This window comes from Condylostylus longicornis, unplaced genomic scaffold, assembly GCF_029603195.1.
Source record: "Condylostylus longicornis isolate FDR11 unplaced genomic scaffold, ASM2960319v2 ptg000004l, whole genome shotgun sequence".
Taxonomy (NCBI): domain Eukaryota; kingdom Metazoa; phylum Arthropoda; class Insecta; order Diptera; family Dolichopodidae; genus Condylostylus; species Condylostylus longicornis.
Window position 1 is genome coordinate 24,125,944 of NW_026577973.1, and position 19,180 is coordinate 24,145,123.

General features: G+C 25.8%; 1 protein-coding gene across 3 annotated transcripts in view; it reads right to left on the reverse strand.

Annotated features, from left to right (window-relative positions):
- The window catches only part of LOC129608135 (BTB/POZ domain-containing protein 6-B), a 33,876-nt gene extending 15,596 nt beyond the window's left edge, over positions 1-18,280 (reverse strand). For 2 of the 3 annotated variants that reach the window (XR_008696871.1, XM_055519463.1), the window contains exon 1: positions 18,236-18,280. The gene's annotated coding sequence lies outside the window, so the exon portion shown is untranslated. Of the gene's footprint in view, positions 1-17,228; positions 17,336-18,235 lie in introns of those variants that run through there. The other variant, XM_055519467.1, reaches the window with a different exon arrangement.
- Between the last annotated feature and the right edge of the window lie 900 nt (positions 18,281-19,180).

Below are 19,180 nucleotides of genomic sequence, written 5' to 3' on the forward strand. Positions count from 1 at the left end.
AAGCAATAAAAGAAAATAAAGAAAAACGAATACGTTTAATTTCTTTTGAGGTCATGAAATAAAAATTTTTTTTTTCTTTATTTCTCCCTTATAAAGGATTTTGATTTTGGATTTTACAGTAAATTAACAAAAAAACGCACATGCAAATTGAAAAATGTGAAGAAAAGTTTAGTTATACGTTGAAAAATTTTATGAAAATTTTATGAAAGAGTTCGATGTAAAGAATTGTTTTTGGATTTGTTATCAACTGTATTGCTTACAATAAGCGTGGTGATGTGATGACACTAAGTTTAGTTATTAAAGTGCATTTTCATAATATTGTGTAATATATAAAATATATACTAAATGTACAATAATATATTAGTAAACATACCAAACTGCACATGATAACTTCTTGTCGGTTATGTGCCAACCATAACAGACTTATTGTTTTTCAGAAATTGGACTAAAAATTATAGTTCAATTTGTTAGAAAATAATACGCAATTGGATCAGAAATAAACTAATATCTACATCGATTCAATTTCCACTTTCGTACCGGATAGTACGCCTTTATCAATATGAAACTCACTCCGAGCGATTTTTTCTAAGAATAATAAAAAATTACATTATTGTGTACTATACTATATTACATATTTATCTCTGTATATTTGTTCTTAAATTATATAGGAATATTTAATTATCTCTTTAAGTATCTTCAGAATAATTTTCCAGAAAGAAATTGCAGAAGAAAGTTTTACTGCATAAAGAACTCTATAGAAAATTTGTAAACGCCCAGAGTAGAAATATAAGTACCTATACATTTTCAAATTCATTTAGTCACCTATTTTGTACATTGTGCATATGTTTAACCCTACGTAGTAAGTATTTCGTTATTATAAACGTAACATTGAATTATAGATGTATTACTTATATCTGTTTTTTTTTTCTCGCAAAAATAAATTAAATCAGGTTAAAAATTAGTTAATAATACGGAAAGGTGTGGTACAAAATAAATGAAAAACGAAAAACAAGAAAAAAAATGACAAAAACTTCTCATCATGTATGAGAGATTTGGTTTTGATATTATAACTTACGTTTTTCCCTATTTTTTTGTTTAAATTATGTATTAAAAAGTTTCAGAGTGTAAAAGAAATGCAAGAAAGCAAGAAAAGCAAAAAAAACTGAACAATAATTTAGTATATGTATATGGCGAGTAACAATTCACAACAACTATTTCCGACATTATGTAATACGGTTATCACAGGTATCCCTCTATATGAATGATGTGATGTTATTTGTGTAGTTCACCAAATATGTTAACGTTATGTTTCATAAAATTGAAAGAAAAAAACTTTTCTCATTTATTTTTATTTTATTTATGTGTATATATTCGAATATAATTTTATTTTTTTTATGTATGTTTATGTATATACTCGCATATAATTTTGCTTTATGTGATACCCATAAATCAGATGTGTAAAACTGTTGACTTCTTTGTTTTAAACAATAACAGGAGATTGTAAAAGTGATTTTTAGCACTTTTCCAAAAATTTTTTGAAAAAAAGTGCTTATTAGTTTCACTCTGTCCGTCCGTCCGTCCGTCCGTCCGTCCGTCCGTCCGTCCGTCCGTCCGTCCGTCCGTCCGTCTGTCCGTGTGTCTGTTTACAAAACTTCTACATTTCTAAAGATAGAAAGCTGAAATTTAATACGTGTATAGATCTTTACTAGAAACTTATTTTCGTAGAACAAAACTTTTACCTATCTCCCCCCCTCTAGAAGTTATACCCCCCCAAAGCCACAAAAATGGCCCATTTTAACTATTTGTTGCAATGAAACCATAAGCATTTTTGAAATTTTGCAAACGCAGAAAGGCAGCGGCTTGCTTTCCCTAGCGCGCTATATTATAGTTAAACTTTAGAAAAGCAAAATGGCCGTTCAAATTTACCGTTATCTAAAGCCCTTTTTCTCAAATTTTTGATGTCGTTTTTCTCCTATACCCTAGCCTGCAGAAGCTTGAAATTTTAGGGGCTTTTAGACATTAACAAATAGTTCATTTCGTTAGAAGAAAATTTTTTTCCATCTCCACCCCCTCTCAAGTTATCGCCTCTTGAAATTCGTAAAATTTGAATTTTTGACACCTTATATTTCCGAAACGGCAAGCTTTTTCAAATTTCTATAAGCGCAAGAAGCTAACGGTAAATTCCATGACATTAAAAAATATAATTATTTTTCTTAACTCACACAATTAACCCTTAAAATCGAGCATTATGTTAACCCCTTTTTATATTAATTTTTCCTTTATTTCTAAGACTGCATAAATCGCTCATCCTAAATATATGCAATCCTAGAAACAGTTTCGCTTGTGAATGAAAATAATTTTAATAGTGTGGTGGATATACATAGATTGTTTTTAAAAGCAGTATTTTCACTTGTTGAAGGGAAAAGTGCTACAATACAAACCATTGGTTTGACCCAACTTTATTAAGCTATTGAACCACATACGCAGACACATATAAAAATTTGTAACAGCAACAAAAACAGAAACTAAGCTCAATTTTCCATACATGCATGCATACATGATTACAGGAAGGAAACAAAAATTTTGCAATTTAAGGTGCCTGTACGTAATTAATAAAATAATTTACATATATGAAAAAAATATTATTTACACTTTATAATTTATAGTATTTATTTACTTATATAAAAGTTTTCAAATAATATACATAAATATATAGGAAATCAGAAATATTTATGTAATTTTTCTAAACCAGATTTTAAATTTTGACTTTTTTAAGAAAAATATATCGAAATTAAGTTTAATTTCCTGTACAAAATCTATAATAAAAATTTGTGCACGATAAGGAAGATTCACAATAAATATGGCTCTCATCCAATTGGTAAGCTTTGAAATAATATGATTTGTACTTTAAACACGTGAAAATTATTTGTCATTTAAAATTTATTAAGCTTATGACATAGTTGGAAATATCTATAAACATATATACATATATATATAAAATTTTAAATAAGAAAAATTCGTATACAAATGTTAAATAAGAAAAAATTGTAGCTATAGGAATAAACTATTACTCATTCGAAACAAAAATTTATATGAACCTATAATTTATTAAAAATTCATTGTATTAATATTGTATAAATATTCATTTATAAAATGCTTACGTACATTTATATATAAACTACAGCTATTTGTTAACTAAAATATTAAAGAAATAATCAAATAAAATTTCAAAGGGAAGATTTCGAAAACTTCTTCACAAGCTTAAACGACATAAAAATATTATCTTATAAAATATTAGAATTTATTTTTACTTTTTTTTTGTGATTTTATCAAATCAATCATTGTAAAATTGAGAAATTTTCCAAATTTTAATCATCAAAAATCAAAATTTATAGGAAAGTTAAAATCATTAAAAAATAAATTCAAGTTCACTAAGGTTGTTGGATAAATGATTAACCAAAAAATCTCATATATATCTCCGTCCGAGTAGAGTATTAATCTATACAAAATATTATATGGTACACTAATGTGTACAAAAACATATGTATTTAAAGTACATGTAGATCTACATACATATTATATAAAATAATTAAAAATGCCATTTTCAAAGTTGTTGTGATTCAACAAATGGATGATGTATTTATATAAGAATGATATAAGTAAGTTATTTAAGCAAATCGATAAAGGTGCCAATAAAAAATAATTTGAAATACAGAAATAAAAAATCTGATGTGGTCAGCACATAACCGACCGCAATGTGTATTGTCTAGCTAATTGACAATGTTACAGAATATTATAAAAATGTCTGTTAAATACTTCTTTCCAATTTTTAGGACATTAGTAAGCTTATAGTTTACATACCTACAAAAATGTAAATTTGGCTCCTAGTAGAGTTTCGCTTCGTGCTACCCGAATTCCCTGCAATGCTCGCCAGTTAGTTTCGGTAACAACCAGAACTCAAATATCAAATTTCAAGAAATTCCATCAATTCGTTCCGTAGATATGGTGAAAAATGTAAAATCGGCCCGCAGATCAGTTTTCGAGCCCTGATCTTTCCAAAAAATTTACATGTTCATTGTTTAATACGAGGAATTCATATATTAAATGTCAATGAAATCGGTTGAATATTTCTCTTTATATATGTACACAAAAATGTATATTTGGCCCGTAGTAAACGTCCAGTTGCTGATGCCTGATTTGTTCCAAGAGCTAGGAATTTTCACGAAAGGTCGAGCGAAGCTCATATATGAAATTTCAAGTAAATCGGCTGAATATTTTCTTCAAAATGATCAAAAATGTAAAATCGGCCCGCAAATCAGTTTTCGAGCCCTGATCTTTCCCAAAAATTTATATGTTCATTGTTTTAATACGAGGAATTCATACATTAAATTTCAATGAAAGCGGTTGATTGTTTCTCTTTATATACACAAAAATGTATATTTGACCCGTAGTAAACGTCTAGTTGCCGATGCCTGATTTCTTCCAAAACATAGGAATTTTCGCGGACGGTCGAGCTGAGCTTATATATAAAATTTCAAGTAAATCGGTTGAATATTTTCTTCAAAATGTTCAAAAATGTAAAACAGGCCCGCTAAAAAGTGCAGTTCCCGAGGCCTGATATATACCAAAAGTTGATCAATCCGTGCCATGGTGGAAATAAACTTACATATAAAATTTCATCAAAATCGGTTTAGCCGAACTTGAGATAAACGCGTGCACACACAGACCGACAGACCGACAGGTTGCTAAAAATAGTTTATTTACACTTCTCTACTATGGAGAAGTACGTTCCCACTGAAAACTCGATATGCAAAATTTGTTGCCATCACATAACCTACCTATTGTTTACACAATACGGTCGGTAAATAAAGTCAGCACATATCCGATCTGCGCATTACTTATTTTCTGTATTGAATTGAACATGTATTGAATTGGACACGTATATACATATATATTTATGCATTTCGAAAATTAAGCATAAAATATATTTCCCGCACTTTCTAAATTTTGAAAATTTTAGCACACTATTTCATATAACATAGTTAATATGTTATATAAAAATTCAAATTTGATTCTTAGCGTTTTCCAAACCAACTTTTCTGTGAAAAATACTTGATGTATATTAAAAGTTGATCATAAATTTTCTTTTAAACCTAATTGGGCGAACTTGAATATTTTTCTTTCTACAGCTTAAAGACAGCAAAGTGGATATCGGTTAAAAAACTTATATATAAAATGTATGTGGTATTAATGTTTACCTTACTATATGCATTACGGACGGTAACAGTGATAGAAATATTAAACAAAATACCAAAATTACCTAAAGTTCTTTAACATTCAAATTTGCATAAATTTTGTTATACAAGAATTTGATATTTGATCGATTTATATACTCACAAATTTATTAATTTATGTAAATTTAAAATATTTTAAAACATATATATATATATATATATATATATAATATGTACGCGTAAATGTTTTATTAGTATAGTTCATCTGTGACCATGGATTTTATATTTGTAAAAAAAAAAAACATAAAATTCGTCTTTTGTTCTTTGCCTTTTGTATTAAATAACATTTAACATTATTTAAAAATATATAAGTATATTGATATAAAAACAATTTTTTTATCTTACTTGATAGCCATATACTACCACACCACTCCTTATGTCATACGCCGCGAATTTTCAAAACTTTTAAATACCTACCATTTATATTTAAATTATAAAAGTTTTAAAAAACAGTAAAACAAACATAAGGACAAAAAAAACCAGTTTAGTCGAAACTTTCCTGATTATTTAATTACGTTTTTTTTATTTTTCAAATTTTTTGGACATTTTCTTTTAAATAAGAAGTGATAATACATATGTTAAATTTATTGATTTTATTAAATTAATTAAATCGACTGTATTTTAAATAAAGTTGGGCCAAACCAATGGTTTGTATTGTAGCACTTTTCCCTTCAACACGTGAAAATACTATTAAAATTATTTTCATACAAATACAAAACTATTTTTAAGATTGCATATATTTGGGATGAACGCTTTATGCAGTCTTTGAAATAAAGCAAAAATTAATTTAAAGAAGGGTTAACATAATGCTCGATTTTAAGGGTTAATTGCGTGAGTTAAGAAAATAATTATATATTTTAATGTCATGGAATCTACCGTTAGCTTTTTGCGTTGAATTTGAAAAAGCTTGCGGTTTCGGATATATAAGGTGTCAAAAAATTAAATTTTAGAAATTTCAAGAGGCGATAACTTGAGAGGGGGTGGAGATGGAAAAAAATTTTCTTCTAACGAAATGAGCTGTTTGTTAGCGCATAAAAGTTACTAAAATTTCAGACTCCCACAATCTGGGGTATAGAAAAAAAACAACATCAAAAATTTAAAAAAAAATGGCTTTTAGGTAAGGGTAAATTTGAACGGCCATTTTGTTTTTTTAAGATTTACCTTTAGTATGCCGCGATATGAGTAGCAAGCCACTGGCTTTCTGTGTTGCAAAATTTGAAAAATACTTATGGTTTCACTGCAATAAATAATTAAAAAATGGCATTTTTAGGGTTTTGGGGGGCTATAACTTCTAGAGGAGGGAGATACGTAAAAATTTTCTTCTACAGAAATAAGTTTATAATAAAGATCTATGTACATATAAAATTTCAGCTTTCTATCTTCAAGGGTGTAGAAGTTTTGTAAATAGACACACAGACACACGAATAGACGAACGGACGAACGAACAGAATGAACTTAATAAGCACTTTTTTTCTTCAAAAAAATTTTGGAAAAGTGCTAAAAACCAAATAGTTAAGAGTTGCCATATTTTAGAAGTATTGGTAGTTGAATTATTTACGCATAAAAATATTTTAGTTATACTGGCCGAAACTAATTTCTGCTTTCGACAGTTAGATCGTTACTGCAATTATACAAAAGATGTAAGAAGTTGTTTCGAGGTTATTTCTTGAATTTTTGTTACACAAAATAATAGTTAAAATATTTATTGTAGGTAGTTTGCTTAAAAATTAACCTGTTTTTGAATTAACATTCACACATTTTTTTAAAACTTGTTTATTATGTATCCTCAAAGAAAACTTACTGACCAAAGAAAATTAAACTCAAACGAAAGAATATAAAATCAAGGGATATGTGTATGCCTCTTCACAAATTTAAATAAAACTACTTTTTACTTCAAAACTATAAATTAAAAAAAAAATTTGTTGAGTTTGCGACCTTCTGAAGAATTAGGAAGAAATTTTTATCATTTGTCAATCAAAGAACTGATGAAATAAAAATATTAAATAAAACTCTAAATAATTTTGGAGAAATATGGTTTGGAGGTCAGAAATTCGGAGACTGATTCCGGAAAGAAGGATTGATCAGAGAGACCTTGCCAGTCTGGATATTCTGTGAGGAAATGGATCTAATAGATTGCCATTGCCGGACTAGTAGTGTATTTCAAGCTTCAGGGTTATGGATTTGTTGGCAGGTTAATCAGTTTCATCAAATAATAGTTCATTTAGAAATTAAGAAAAGCAATTCCTTAATATTTGCAGCATTTGATTTTAATATATTGGCGAAATAAAAATACTGGAAACAAAATTTTTTATGCGTTTTGTGGTTATATGGAACCTTATACTCGTATCATTCAAATGATGGAAAAAGAACAAAATTACAAAATCTTTTGCTGCAATGCAACAATGTTTTATACAATTTTGTTCATTAACATACCGTATTTAATCGATTTAAAACTATTAATTATATATGTAGTTATAAAAATTTTAATACAAAATTTTATTTCGTCAAGTTAATTACCAATTAGTTATCAATTATGATAACTAACTGATTAAGATTATTATTTCTAAAAAACTTTAAAAAATAAGAATTAACATATAAAATTTACAATTCAATATAGGTCTGAATATAGTAGAATATGTGAATGAATTATGAATTTAAATACATAAATATGTACATACTTCAACGAGTATGTGCGTACTTCAATAAATTGTGAAAAACGTAAACGATTTTTTTATTTGTGTGTTTTTAAATATAAACCTCATAGAAAACAAAAATAATCGTAAATATTGTCAGTCTTTATTGTGTAAAAAGTTTGTTTTTTTGTAAATGAGTGCAAATATACGGAAGGAATTTTTAATTAAAATATTTTTTATTTTTAAAAAAATGCAAAATGAGTCACGTAAATTTTAAAAATATTTTATGCTTCCCTATGTATTATGTGCATCTTTTCTGCTAAGTGTGCAGATTCTTTTTATTTAGATATTTGTGTCACTAAATACGAAAATACGAAAATTTTCTGACAACAAAGCGCCATATCTTAATATTTACTTTGTACCATAGATGGTATCATTTATGTAAATTTTCTTTTGTTATCTTCAACATCTATTCAAAATCTATTTAATGTTTCAAAAATTTGGCTCACATTCCAGGTGACATTCTTCCTTTTTGTACAAAAATTTTTTTACCGACCGCATTGTATATGCAATAGGTATAACTACAAGCTTATTAATGCCCTAAAAACTGGAAAGAAGTATTTAACAGGCATTTTTGTAATATTCTGGAACACTTTCAATTAACTACGCAATACACATTGTGGTCGGACATGTGCTGACCACATCAGATTTTTTATTATAGAAATTAAAACATTAGTAGCCAGTAGAAAATGTTTGTTTCTATAATTGATATCCACTTGAATAGAAGTTTGTTTTCACGTGAATTGAAAAGTTGTTGAAAAATGTTTATAGCAGAAAAAGTCCGAAATTACATATAATGCTTTTGTATAAAAATTTTGAAGAAAATATAATGCTTTTGTATAAAAATTGTACTCACGATTTGTTTTTTAAATTTCCTTTTTAAAATTTTGAACTCTATGTAGGTTATGAAAAGTCTACAAAAACTTTCCATAACTTCCATAACTTTCCATAACATTTTTAAACCCTTTTTCAAGAAATTTTGAAAAAAAAGATCTTATTGATTTCACTCTGTCCACTCGTTCGTCCGTGGACATGTTTATAAAACTTCTACACTCTTGAAGACAGAAAACTGAAATATAAATTTATATGTATATTGATCTTTACTAGAAACTTATATCTGTAAAGAAAATTTTTACCTATCCCCTTTAAAAGTTATACACTCCTAAAACCTTAAATGTGGTTTTTTAACTATTTATTCCAGTGAAACCATAAGCAGTCCCCAAATTTTACAAACGCAGAAATATATATTATAATTAAATTTTCAAAAAAGAAAATAGTCGTTAAAATTTACAGTTATTAAAAATCCGTTTTTACCAAATTTTTGATGTAGTTTCTTTTCTCGACCACAGGTTGTAAAAGTCTGAAATTTTAACTTCTTTTAAACACTAATAAATATTTCATTTCGTTAGAAGAAAATTTTTTCCCACCTCCACCCCCTTCAAGTTATCGCCTCTTGGATTTTGTAAAATTCGATTTTTTGGCACTTTATATTTCCGAATATGCAAGCTTTCTTCTATTTCTATAAAGGTAGAAAGCTAACCGTAAATTAAAAAATATAATTATTTATAATTATAAATTACCGTTATAAATAACGGTAAATTAAAATATGTAATTCACGCAATTATTTTGACATATCTTTAAAGTTATTTTTGCTTTATTTCAAAGATTGCATAAATTGTTACTCCTGAATGTATGCAATCTTTAAAATAGTTTCATATGAATGAAAGTAAATTTAATAGTGTAGTAGGTATACATAGATTGTTTTTAAAAAGGAGTATTTTCACGTATTTGAAGGGAAAAGTGCTACATTACGAATTATTGGTTTGACCCAACTTTATTTAGTTTCAGCTTTTTTTCTAAATATTAATGTCAGTAAATTTAGTTTACCAAATTGCTATTTAATGTCAGTAAATTTACCAAATTGCTTATTTAAGTGAGCAATTCTTACTAATATATAATTGCTTATTTAAGTGTATGGTACACATACATATACGTATGTACATTTTACAATATTATTATCAAGAACGTTGTTAATTTTGAAAAAAATCATGTGTGTTAATTTGGCGAAAGACAATTTTTGTTATCGGTTGTTATATTGTTCATATTTGTTACATATTGGATTTAGTTTACATTTAAGCAAAAAAATATTAAATTTTAAAAATTTGCAAATAATAATTAACAACTGTCATCTAATAATATAGAGAAACCAGTAATTTTTTAATATTTATTTGATAAAAGTCGGTACAACCGACAATTTTTTGAAATTAATTTTTGTTTTGTTTTCAAATGAAAATGTCAATAACCTTGATAAATAAAAGTAGTTCGAATTTAATTTTTATTTCAAATACGATATTTCTTCAATTATAAATTTATATTTGGGTATAATTTATAACTATATGTAAATTCTATGCTTAATAAACGAAAATTTAAATTGTATAATTATGCTAAAGTGTTTTGCAGTTATTATTCATTGTAAAATTACTAAACATATGCGTACAATGTTTTGAAAAAAATAATATGTGCCGCATAAGCAAAATTGGGTTCATGATAAAAATGCAAATAATAATAATTAACAAGTCAGCATTTTTAAGAAGTTTCAATATTTGACAATATACATAAATGACCCAATTAAATATCTGGATTTGGTAACATTGCATTTTAAAAATTAAAACCTCCATCGGTACATACAAATATTAAAATGCAATAATATTGTATAAGATATTTACCAAAACACAAAAAAAAAACAAAGTATGATGAAATTTGACTACAAAAAAGTATTTTTTTCTTTTGTATTGTGAAGAAAAGTGAAATTTAATTTCGAATTTATATCAAATTTTTTTACGAAATTTCCATTTTTATATTTTTATATACAAATGAGATAAATGTATGTATACATATGTATATAACTGAGTGCGTTATAAAAATATAAAATAAAAAATTAGTTTAACAAAAAAATAAGTATGTAGGTGGTTGGAAGTTGAGCTGTTTTTATGCTTTTAACAATTTGAATATTGGCATAAAAATTTCGAATTTTAAGAAAAATAACATTTTGATATGTAAATTGCGACGAAATTTGAATAATTTAAATATGTGATATTGCTTTTTAGTTTCGATAAATATACTTACGTAAGTGAAGCGGGGAAATGTAAAAGCACTTAAACTGGATAAAAACTGTAAGCCTACAAAAGTTCTTACATATTGGTTGCGAATTGCATTAATTAAAAGAAGCTGTAGCATGAGTTTTTTAATTTAAGGGCGATTATGTTTGTAACAATTTGGTTTTAGTTTTGAAAAGCATTTTTCTTAAATTTTAAAAGTTTAAAATGCTATATATACTTGAAGTTTTACGAAAACTATATCATACAAAATCAATGGCACAGCCCTTATACATATATATTGACTTTTTACACAATTACTTTCGGTTAAGATGTTGACTAAAATTTTTTATTTTTTTTTTAATACAGGTGTTAAATTTCATCAAAAGACAAATAGACATCAAAGTATAGGCGGACCCAAAATGTTATCAAACCTATCAATAGTGGGGCACAATATTATTTGGCTATATATCAACACCTTATTGTATGATGTCAACTAGACCTACGCTCTAGGAGTCAAATGTTTCATTTGTATTTATTTTCTAATTCTATTCTTTTCTTCTTTGAACGTCCTTTCTATCTCAGTTTGATATCCAAAGTCATACCTAGGTATTACCCGCTGTTGTTTGGGTTGATACTTTACACCATTCAAATTCAATTGTGGTGGGTTTATTAAGCTTCTGTTTTTGAAATTTACATGTACAGATTTACTTTTATTTGGCTTTATTTTCCACGTATTTGCACATTTACTTATATTGTTACTTGCTTTCTGTAATTTTTTGATCGATTCTTCTTTTTAACATTAGATCTTACTGCCAATATTTCCATATCGTTGGCAAATGTAGCCGAAATAACAGCCTCTAAATATGGCTTGTTTAAGCACGCATAAAGCACGTATAGTATAGGACTCGGAATACTGTCTCGAGGCATTATTATCTCGGACATTATATTGCAGCTCAGCATTAAGATTTATATTTCTAATAACATAATGTTTGAAGTCGAGTGACTTATATTAGACAGTCATAGCACAATGTATTGTGCCTCGGATGATTTTCTATTGATGAACTTCTTGAAAAATATACTTTGTTCCAAGAATTTTTGTTTAATACTCTTACAAAATGTTATATATTCTTATGTGTTTATGTGGTCTATCTTAATCATGATTCTTGTCATAGGGATTTTTAGCACTTTTCCAAAAAATTTTTTGAAAAATGAAATTTTATACATACATAGATCTTTACTAGAAACTAATTTTCGTAGAACAGAATTTTGACCTATCTCCCCCCCTCTAAAAGTTATACCTCCCAAAAATCCTAAAAATGCCATTTTTCAACTATTTACTGTAGTATAACCATATGCATTTTTTAAATTTTTTAAACGCAGTAATATATTGGCTAGCTTCCTCTATCGTGGCATACTATACTTAAATTTAAAAAAAAACAAAATGGCCTCTAAAATGTACCGTTATCTAAAGTCAGTTTTTTTCAAATTTTCAATCTTGTTTTTCTTCAACACCCTATGTTGTAGAAGCCTGAAATTTTTCCATCTGTTAGACACTAACAAATAGTTCATTTCGTTAGAAGAAAATTTTTTTCCACCTCCACCTCCACCTCCACCTCCTCTCAAGCTATGGCCACTTGAAATTTGTAAAATTTGAATTTTTGACGCGTTATATTTGCGGCATCGCAAGCTTTTTCAAATTTCTATAAATGCAAACGATGAATTCCATGACATTAAAAAATATAATTATTTTTCTTAACTCACACAATTAACCCTTAAAATCGAGCATTAAGTTAACCCCTCTTTACTTTAATTTTTGCTCTATTCCAAAGACTGCATAAATCGGTCATCCTAAATATATGCAATCCTAGAAATAGTTTCTTATATGAATGAAAATAATTTTAATGTGGTAGGTATACATAGACTGTATTTAAAAGAAGTATTTTCACTTGTTGAAGGGAAAAGTGCTACAATACAAACCATTGGTTTGACTCAACTTTATTAATGTAATATTTTATTATTATATATTTATAAAACTATAACCAAAAATTTATCTCTGTTAAATCTAATTTTCGAAATTAACTCATAAAATACAAGTAGGTCTGTACTTATATATCGATCTTTTTTCAATTTATAAAATTTATTTTAATTTATAACTTGAAATCTGAAGCATGCTGTCAATTTTGAATCCATTTCTTTTATTTTCTTGAATATGAATATTTTTATTCAAAAACATATAAAAACTATCAAGGGCTAGGACGCAATTTCAATATGAAGTATATACATACATACTACACACTTATTATCAATTTCAATATACAATTAATAAATAGAAATAAAAAATTAAAATAAAAAAAAAAAAATTTGTTAAGTATTTGTGCTAAGTATTTCAAAATATTCATTTAAGTACTATATATTTAAAATAGAACATGTACATACATGTTTACGATTTGCACATATATGTACATCAATTCGTCATGTCTCATAAAAAAACTTAAGTTAGAGAAGTTATCAGATTGACAGACATCTTGCTAAAAATAAATTTTTGATATATAGACAAGGAGAAATACATTTCTGTCAAAAGGAGATGCTTCACGTATTGGTGTGAAATCAACGAAAAAATGAAAGATTTGGAGAACATTATACTTCAGCTAAACTTGAATAATACGTTACTAGTTACTTATATTTTATAATTACAAGGAATTCGATTTAAATTTTAAGCGTTATTGTCTAACAGGCTGTCTATAAAATAAGAAAGAGAAGTAGAATGTATTAATTACAAATAAAATTTAATTTTTTTTTTCCATAATGTATCATAAATATTATATGTATATGTGTATAGGTAGATATATGAAATCTAACTAAAGATATTTCTGAAAATTTGCTTTATAATTTTATAATTTCGAACGGATTCTTAATATAAAATTTATTTCTAAATATATGGCGGCTAAATTTCCAAATAAATTTTAGTCACGTAAACATCAATCAAGCAGTTTATAATACGAGTATTTATTATGATAATATTCTATTTTATACACGTACATGCATTATACATACAAGTATGTATAAACATTTAACATAAAAGTGGATTGCTCACATTAACTTTTACTTAAGAAAGAAAATAAATTATTTCATTATAATGTTAATTTATATATTAAACTTTATTTAAGAATTTCCGTATTAAGAACTGTGTTTTGGAATTTTAGTAGGGAAAATTTATTTTTAAAAATATTTTTTAACAACGTAGATAAATATGTGCACCCAAAATTTAATAACAAAACGCTTAGCAACGTTTAATAATTTGGCACTTTTTCTGTCACCCTTTATAATCACTTTCAAATCAAAGTTCTGATTTTTTTAATTCGACGTATCGTGTTTCCAAGAAGACTTCTCATTTTTAGCACTTTTCCAAAAATTTTTTGAAAAAAGTGCTCATTAGTTTCACTATGTCCATCCGTCCGTGGACTAGTTTACTAAACTTTTACACCCTTGAAGAAAGAAAGCTGACATTTTATATGTGCATAGATCTGTACTAGAAACTCATTTTCATAGAAAAAAGTACTTATTTCCAATTTTTAAGTAATTATTGTACCAGAAATATTTTTCAAATTCTGCAAACGCAGAAAAGTAGTGCCTGGCTTCTTCTACGGCGACATAGCAAATTGTTGATATGGTTTTTCTTCTACACCTCAGGTTGAAGGAGTTTGAAAGGAAGTAGTTCTTAGATATTCATAATTAATTCAATTCGTTAGCCGGTATCAAATTATCGCTTATCGAAATTTGTAAAGTTTGAATTTTTGGCAGGTTATATTTCCGAATTTTTCCAAATTTTTATTAATGCGCAAACCTAAATGGTATGTCAGGAAAAAATAAAGCTATTTCTTTAATTCGTACAATTAACCCGTAAATTCGATCGTTATGTTAAGGCCTCCTTAAATTTTTTTTTGTTTGATTTCGAAGATTACATGCATTGCTCATCTTAAATGTATGCAATATTTGAAATATATTCGTATATGAGTGAAACTAATTTCAAAAATGTGGTTCAAAGATTGTTGAAGGGAAACATGCTTCATTTACAAAATATTGGATTGATCAAACTTCATTTTAACTAGATTTTTTAATTTTTTCTTAAAATATCGGTTAACATCATAAAATGTCGACTGAACTTGCCAAAGACAAACTGACTGAATTGAAAAAATTCTCACTCGAATATTTCATTATACGAACATATGCATTTTAAAACTCTTCGCTTTTTCCTACATTTATAAAGGAAATTTTAGAACTACAATAAAACAAAATTTTTATAAACATTAAATATAAGTACAGTCTGCATGTGTCACATGTTTGGAATATTTCAGCCAAGAAAAGTTAAGAAAGCATGAACATCAGAGCATATTGAATTTTTTTCCTCAAAGTAAGAATACCAAATAGGAATACATTATTTTATAATAGGCACACACATTGAGTTAATATAACTTTTAAATTAAGTTAAGAGTGACATATAAATACGTGCATAATCCATTTTATTTACCATTAACCTATAACACTTTCTTGGTTATTTTAAATTAAGAGCATATCTCAATTGAAGAAGTTATTAAAAAAAACATTTTTTGTATTAAAAGAGAGCCCTCTATTCCGAAATTTGTATACCTCGAATTTTTTCTATATTTAGAAAGTTAGCTGAAAGATAAACTTTTATGATACCATTTCAAAAATATTCACTAAAACAACAAAAAAAAATTAAAACGAAATGAAAACAAAAACCATAATAATTTAAAAGTAGACCTTTTACCTTTAACTCATATAATATATTCAATTAATGTACATTTTGAACTTGCTATTTATTTATAAGAATTCTTTAAAAAGTTTCACAGACATATGAATGTATGTAGTTAAAATGTATTAAACCTATATTGTATATTATTGTGTACTTAAACATGTATTAAGTTATCTTACTCTTACAGAGTAAGAGTGTTTAGGTGCACTGTTAGGTTAATTTTAGTGTAGAATACACCGGTTGATAATTTAAGTAAGCTTACGGTTTATACATAACAACAGTTTTCTTTTGATATTATTTATCTTAAGTTTAGAGATAACAAGATAAAAGAAAAACTCTTAAGAGAAATTTGTCACAGCTTCTGTGCAATCTAAATCGTAATAAAAAAAATACATTGTAAAAAAAAATTTTAAAGTTTGTTTTTACATTGTGGATCACTATTTTATAAAAAAAAGGAATTTAAAAAAAAAATTTGAATATGATATGGAAATGTTTATTTGTTCGATTTAAATTTTCAACGCATACAAAAATTAAGTAAAGTATATACTTATTCAAAATTTTAGATGCATGGTTTGCTTTGTTCTTGCTTTCATTTACTTACTAAGCATTTTGGATCAGTTGACATTGTAAAAAGTCTTCAGTTTACAATTTGGATTATAAAACTTTGTAAAGTTGGCGTTTTATTTGAAATTTAGATGTCACAGAGCATAAAATAAGATGTTAATTCTTATACATAAGTACATATACATATAACTACATATAGGTACATATAAGTACATATACATATATTAATTAATATTCTGTATTTTGGTTTAGATTTATTTTTAAAATTAAACAATAAAATATTATCAACCGTACATTAGAATTATGGAAGAAATATTTTCAATAAAATTTTTTAAATTATGTACATGTATTGAAATTTCTTATGTATATTATTATACATATGTCCTTAATACTGCAAAGCCGTGTTTGTACTTAAACGTTACATTCATTATTATATTATATGCACTGTGTTAAAATTTATACATACAAATTAAGTATTTAAACCCGATAATTACATTTCGTTACCTTCATATTTCAACATATATAAATAATGTTAAGGAATAACATAAATTAATCAAAATAATCAAAATATGTACTTCCTTAAATCAAGTTTACAATAAGCATATCAAAAAATATTTATACTCGTACAAATACTTATAATATATTATTAACTTTTAGTTGCTTCAATAGCTTCGTAGTTGCTTATTGTATTACAGATATTAAAAGATGACAAATAAATTATGTATGTATTATTTCTAAATTAAATAGACGTTAACAGAATATTATTACGCATCTATTAATTTAAATTAAATTACTAAATAATTACCTTTAATTACTTCAATTTTAAATTTAAAAAAGAAATGTGATAGTAATTTATGCACTATTAAATTCGATGAATTAATTATCAATTTTATTCACATTAAACGAATAAAATTTCCCGCATATACAATGCTTATTTCTAAATTTAACATGATACTCGTATAATTTCATACATACTTAAATTTCACACCTTCATTTAAACAAAACTCTAGGGCTTTATTAAGAAAAAAGCAGTATTTTATTTTCACTGTACAATTAAATATAATATATTATTTATTAAACAGTGTATAATTATGTAAAATTTTCCTATTTGTTTATTTCTTTCGTAATTGAACTTGAAATCGTACTTAAAATTTTTTAAAATAAAATTCATTATTTTTATTTATTTAATTTTTTTTTTACTAAAATAAATATTTTTTTTATTAGTAAATTCTAGTTTTTATTATTTTATTTGCAAATTTTATTTATTTTAATCTATTAAAGGTGTATATTTATTTTAACATAATACAATTGAATTCATTACGTAAATTTATTTTGTAAATAAAAAAAATGTTAATATAGGCACATGTTTTTAAATTTTTTATTCAATTGATTTTGTATTTGAAAAAGAGCATGATAGCAAACAAAAATAAGAAATAATTTTTTTTCGAGATTTAAAATTTTCAAAATAATTAATTTAATTTGAAGTCATTTTTAATTAAATTACAACATAATTTGTTAAATTTTAAAATTAATATTACAAATTAAAACATTTTTTTTGAAAATAAAGAAAATAATGTAATTTATTCGATTAGTTGTTAAATTTTTATTTTCATATCACAATATTAAAAACGAAAATCACCTAAAAATAAATAAATTTCAAAAATTTTACAAAGAAAAAACAGAATGAAGTCGCGGCGACGTTCATAATTTTTAATTAAAACTATTGACTAATTGTATGGCGGCGGCTTATTAAACTATTAAACAGTCAAACTCAAGACTATCTCTGATTCCGCACCATATATGTGCTCATACCTGATATTATGTATAAAAATTATTGTTTAATGCTTTCAATTCAACGTGTAGTGTACGACTGCACAGTAAAAATAATTCAAATTACAAGCGAGTTAAAAACAAACCAAAAAAAATTATGGTATGGTAAATGTTAAAAAAGAGACTGAAAAAAAATCCAAACTAAAAAATATATTATATTATAGATACCTTTGTATTGTTTTGTGTATTCTTTTTTTTTCTTATCGTTTTCATCATCACCAAATCTAGTTAAAAAACTTTTGATTTTTGTTTAGCATTTTCAAAATATTTATTTATGGATAAAAAATAAATGAATATCAAAAAAGAAAATCGTAATTTTCATTTCATTCACATATACAAATTTTTTGGACCATTTCGCTCACATGGTTAATGAATATTGGGTGTTTTCTTTTTTGGTGGAGGTTTTTTGGCGGGTGAGTTGATTATATAAAAAAATATAAATAACAGCATGCGATTATGAGATAAGAATATTAAAAGCTATATATGTACCAGCGTAATATGAGGTAATATAAAGGGGCAAGAGAAATTAAAACTGTAAATAAATAAATTAAAAATAAAAATTATGAACATGAAATTTATGAATTCAACCTCAAATTTTGGATTTTTGTTTATCTAGTACTAATGATGCTAAGGAGACTTAAGGAGAAAAATAATATACAGATCTTCTATAGTTTTTTTTTTTTTATTTTCTTATATAGTATGCACTAACAATTTAATAACTTTATTTTTAGAATATCAACGGAGTGTATCGATAATATATGTATGTATGTATATATGCATATGTATGTATTCATCTTTAATAATGCTTAAACATACGAATTTACTAAATGCAGGGGTGCATTATTAGTATGTATTATTAGCTTTTTACTTTTATCTTTGGATCTCTATTTAGAATATTAGAATGGTTTTACAACTAATGTTAAAGCT